Source organism: Hyla sarda, unplaced genomic scaffold, assembly GCF_029499605.1.
Source record: "Hyla sarda isolate aHylSar1 unplaced genomic scaffold, aHylSar1.hap1 scaffold_491, whole genome shotgun sequence".
NCBI lineage: Eukaryota > Metazoa > Chordata > Amphibia > Anura > Hylidae > Hyla > Hyla sarda.
This window is the reverse complement of record NW_026610502.1, coordinates 106405-112404: the sequence shown is the minus strand read 5'-3', so window position 1 is coordinate 112404 and position 6000 is coordinate 106405.

Below are 6000 nucleotides of genomic sequence, written 5' to 3'. Positions count from 1 at the left end.
CTGCTGTATCTGTGACTGAAGTTGCAGTGTCACGGTGGTCAAGTATGCCAGCTGGTGATTTCGTTGGGCAATCTGTCGGGCTTGCTGGGCGACCAGTGTGGGGAGGTCGGCGACAACTGGCAGAGGAACTTCAGCGGGATCCATGGCCGGATCTACTGTCACGATCCCGGCTGGTAGGAGGACTGTCACGATCCCGGCTGGTAGGAGGTGGATCCTCTGTGCCAGAGAGGGATTGGCGTGGACCGTGCTAGTGGACCGGTTCTAAGTCACTACTGGTTTTCACCAGAGCCCGCCGCAAAGCGGGATGGTCTTGCTGCGGCGGTAGTGACCAGGTCGTATCCACTAGCAACGGCTCAACCTCTCTGACTGCTGAAGATAGGCGCGGTACAAGGGAGTAGACAGAAGCAAGGTCGGACGTAGCAGAAGGTCGGGGCAGGCAGCAAGGATCGTAGTCAGGGGCAACGGCAGGAGGTCTGGAACACGGGCTAGGAACAAACAAGGGAACGCTTTCACTAGGCACAAGGGCAACAAGATCCGGCAAGGGAGTGCAGGGGAAGTGAGGTATAAGTAGGGAGTGCACAGGTGGAAACTAATCAAGGTAATTGGAAGATTGGACCAGGCACCATCATTGGTGCACTGGCCCTTTAAATCGCAGAGACCCGGCGCGCGCGCGCCCTAGGGAGCGGGGCCGCGCACGCCGGGACAGGACCGACGGAGAGCGAGTCAGGTACGGGAGCCGGGGTGCGCATCGCGAGCGGGCGCCACCCGCATCGCGAATCGCATCCCGGCTGGAGGCGGTACCGCAGCGCACCCGGTCAGGAGATCTGACCGGGGCGCTGCAGCAACGAGGATGAGGCGAGCGCTCCGGGGAGGAACGGGGACCCGGAGCGCTCGGCGTAACACAGATCTTGTTACCTTAGTGCCCTGATAAAGCGTTTTGTGTATCCCAAGCCTGTGTATCCAGACCCTTGCCGTTGCCCCTGACTACGATCCTTGCTGCCTGCCCTGACCGTCTGCTACGTCCGACCTTGCTCTTGCCTTGTCCCTGTGTACTGCGCCTGTCTCAGCTGTCAGTTGGGGTTGAGTCGCTATCGGGTGGAATGACCTGGGGGTTACCTGCCACTGCAAGTCCATCCCGCTTTGTGGCGGGCTCTGGTGAAAACCAGTAACCCCTTAGACTCCGTTCCCCTGGTACGGCCCACGTCATCACCCCACTGACACAGAGGATCCACCTCCAGTGTCCTCTCTGCATTCCAGTCCGGATCCTGAGAATAATGGAGGGAACATGTTAAGGGTTAAAAACAATATAAATAATGGAGGGAACAGGTAAAGGGTTAATGTTACCTACCTATTAGGCAGATGGTGAAAGACCTGTATACATGTACACTATGGACGCTCAGAGGTGTGTGTGACCCCTGTATACATGTACACTATGGGCGCTCAGAGGTGTCTGTGACCCCTGTATACATGTACACTATGGGCGCTCAGAGGTGTCTGTGACCCCTGTATACATGTACACTATGGACGCTCAGAGGTGTCTGTGACCCCTGTATACATGTACACTATGGACGCTCAGAGGTGTCTGTGACCCCTGTATACATGTACACTATGGACGCTCAGGAGGTGTCTGTGACCCCTGTATACATGTACACTATGGACGCTCAGAGGTGTCTGTGACCCCTGTATACATGTACACTATGGACGCTCAGAGGTGTCTGTGACCCCTGTATACATGTACACTATGGACGCTCAGAGGTGTGTGTGACCCCTGTATACATGTACACTATGGACGCTCAGGAGGTGTCTGTGACCCCTGTATACATGTACACTATGGACGCTCAGAGGTGTGTGTGACCCCTGTATACATGTACACTATGGGCGCTCAGAGGTGTCTGTGACCCCTGTATACATGTACACTATGGACGCTCAGAGGTGTGTGTGACCCCTGTATACATGTACACTATGGACGCTCAGAGGTGTGTGTGACCCCTGTATACATGTACACTATGGACGCTCAGAGGTGTCTGTGACCCCTGTATACATGTACACTATGGACACTCAGGAGGTGTCTGTGACCCCTGTATACATGTACACTATGGACGCTCAGGAGGTGTCTGTGACCCCTGTATACATGTACACTATGGACGCTCAGGAGGTGTCTGTGACCCCTGTATACATGTACACTATGGACGCTCAGAGGTGTGTGTGACCCCTGTATACATGTACACTATGGACGCTCAGAGGTGTCTGTGACCCCTGTATACATGTACACTATGGACGCTCAGAGGTGTCTGTGACCCCTGTATACATGTACACTATGGGCGCTCAGAGGTGTCTGTGACCCCTGTATACATGTACACTATGGACGCTCAGAGGTGTCTGTGACCCCTGTATACATGTACACTATGGACGCTCAGAGGTGTCTGTGACCCCTGTATACATGTACACTATGGACGCTCAGAGGTGTCTGTGACCCCTGTATACATGTACACTATGGACGCTCAGGAGGTGTCTGCGACCCCTGTATACATGTACACTATGGACGCTCAGAGGTGTGTGTGACCCCTGTATACATGTACACTATGGACGCTCAGAGGTGTGTGTGACCCCTGTATACATGTACACTATGGACGCTTAGAGGTGTCTGTGACCCCTGTATACATGTACACTATGGACGCTCAGAGGTGTGTGTGACCCCTGTATACATGTACACTATGGACGCTCAGAGGTGGCTGTGACCCCTGTATACATGTACACTATGGACGCTCAGGAGGTGTGTGTGACCCCTGTATACATGTACACTATGGACGCTCAGAGGCGTCTGTGACCCCTGTATACATGTACACTATGGGCGCTCAGAGGTGTCTGTGACCCCTGTATACATGTACACTATGGGCGCTCAGAGGTGTCTGTGACCCCTGTATACATGTACACTATGGACGCTCAGAGGTGTCTGTGATCCCTGTATACATGTACACTATGGACGCTCAGAGGTGTCTGTGACCCCTGTATACATGTACACTATGGACGCTCAGAGGTGTCTGTGACCCCTGTATACATGTACACTATGGACGCTCAGAGGTGTGTGTGACCCCTGTATACATGTACACTATGGACGCTCAGGAGGTGTCTGTGACCCCTGTATACATGTACACTATGGACGCTCAGAGGTGTCTGTGACCCCTGTATACATGTACACTATGGACGCTCAGAGGTGTCTGTGACCCCTGTATACATGTACACTATGGACGCTCAGAGGTGTCTGTGACCCCTGTATACATGTACACTATGGACGCTCAGGAGGTGTCTGTGACCCCTGTATACATGTACACTATGGACGCTCAGAGGTGTCTGTGACCCCTGTATACATGTACACTATGGACGCTCAGAGGTGTCTGTGACCCCTGTATACATGTACACTATGGACGCTCAGAGGTGTCTGTGACCCCTGTATACATGTACACTATGGACGCTCAGAGGTGTCTGTGACCCCTGTATACATGTACACTATGGACGCTCAGAGGTGTCTGTGACCCCTGTATACATGTACACTATGGACGCTCAGAGGTGTCTGTGACCCCTGTATACATGTACACTATGGGCGCTCAGAGGTGTCTGTGACCCCTGTATACATGTACACTATGGACGCTCAGAGGTGTCTGTGACCCCTGTATACATGTACACTATGGACGCTTAGAGGTGTCTGTGATCCCTGTATACATGTACACTATGGACGCTTAGAGGTGTCTGTGATCCCTGTATACATGTACACTATGGACGCTCAGAGGTGTCTGTGACCCCTGTATACATGTACACTATGGACGCTCAGAGGTGTCTGTGACCCCTGTATACATGTACACTATGGACGCTCAGAGGTGTCTGTGACCCCTGTATACATGTACACTATGGACGCTCAGAGGTGTCTGTGACCCCTGTATACATGTACACTATGGACGCTCAGGAGGTGTCTGTGACCCCTGTATACATGTACACTATGGACGCTCAGGAGGTGTCTGTGACCCCTGTATACATGTACACTATGGACGCTTAGAGGTGTCTGTGATCCCTGTATACATGTACACTATGGACGCTCAGAGGTGTCTGTGACCCCTGTATACATGTACACTGTGGATGCTCAGAGGTGTGTGTGACCCCTGTATACATGTACACTATGGACGCTCAGAGGTGTCTGTGACCCCTGTATACATGTACACTATGGACGCTTAGAGGTGTCTGTGACCCCTGTATACATGTACACTATGGACGCTCAGAGGCGTCTGTGACCCCTGTATACATGTACACTATGGCCGCTCAGGAGGTGTCTGTGACCCCTATATACATGTACACTATGGACGCTCAGAGGTGTCTGTGACCCCTGTATACATGTACACTATGGACGCTTAGAGGTGTCTGTGACCCCTGTATACATGTACACTATGGACGCTCAGAGGTGTCTGTGACCCCTGTATACATGTACACTATGGACGCTCAGAGGTGTGTGTGACCCCTGTATACATGTACACTATGGCCGCTCAGGAGGTGTCTGTGACCCCTATATACATGTACACTATGGACGCTCAGAGGTGTCTGTGACCCCTGTATACATGTACACTATGGACGCTCAGAGGTGTCTGTGACCCCTGTATACATGTACACTATGGACGCTCAGAGGTGTCTGTGACCCCTGTATACATGTACACTATGGACGCTCAGAGGTGTCTGTGACCCCTGTATACATGTACACTATGTGCGCTCAGAGGTGTCTGTGACCCCTGTATACATGTACACTATGTACGCTCAGAGGTGTCTGTGACCCCTGTATACATGTACACTATGGACGCTCAGAGGTGTCTGTGATCCCTGTATACATGTACACTATGGACGCTCAGAGGTGTCTGTAACCCCTGTATACATGTACACTATGGGCGCTCAGAGGTGTCTGTGACCCCTGTATACATGTACACTATGGGCGCTCAGAGGTGTCTGTGACCCCTGTATACATGTACACTATGGACGCTCAGAGGTGTGTGTGACCCCTGTATACATGTACACTATGGACGCTCAGGAGGTGTCTGTGACCCCTGTATACATGTACACTATGGGCGCTCAGAGGTGTCTGTGACCCCTGTATACATGTACACTATGGACGCTCAGAGGTGTGTGTGACCCCTGTATACATGTACACTATGGACGCTCAGAGGTGTCTGTGACCCCTGTATACATGTACACTATGGACGCTCAGGAGGTGTCTGTGACCCCTGTATACATGTACACTATGGACGCTCAGGAGGTGTCTGCGACCCCTGTATACATGTACACTATGGACGCTCAGGAGGTGTCTGCGACCCCTGTATACATGTACACTATGGACGCTCAGAGGTGTCTGTGACCCCTGTATACATGTACACTATGGACGTTCAGAGGTGTCTGTGACCCCTGTATACATGTACACTATGGACGTTCAGAGGTGTCTGTGACCCCTGTATACATGTACACTATGGGCGCTCAGAGGTGTCTGTGACCCCTGTATACATGTACACTATGGACGCTCAGAGGTGTCTGTGACCCCTGTATACATGTACACTATGGGCGCTCAGAGGTGTCTGTGACCCCTGTATACATGTACACTATGGACGCTCAGAGGTGTGTGTGACCCCTGTATACATGTACACTATGGACGCTCAGGAGGTGTGTGTGACCCCTGTATACATGTACACTATGGGCGCTCAGAGGTGTCTGTGACCCCTGTATACATGTACACTATGGACGCTCAGAGGTGTGTGTGACCCCTGTATACATGTACACTATGGACGCTCAGAGGTGTGTGTGACCCCTGTATACATGTACACTATGGACGCTCAGAGGTGTCTGTGACCCCTGTATACATGTACACTATGGACGCTCAGAGGTGTCTGTGACCCCTGTATACATGTACACTATGGACGCTCAGAGGTGTGTGTGACCCCTGTATACATGTACACTATGGACGCTCAGAGGTGT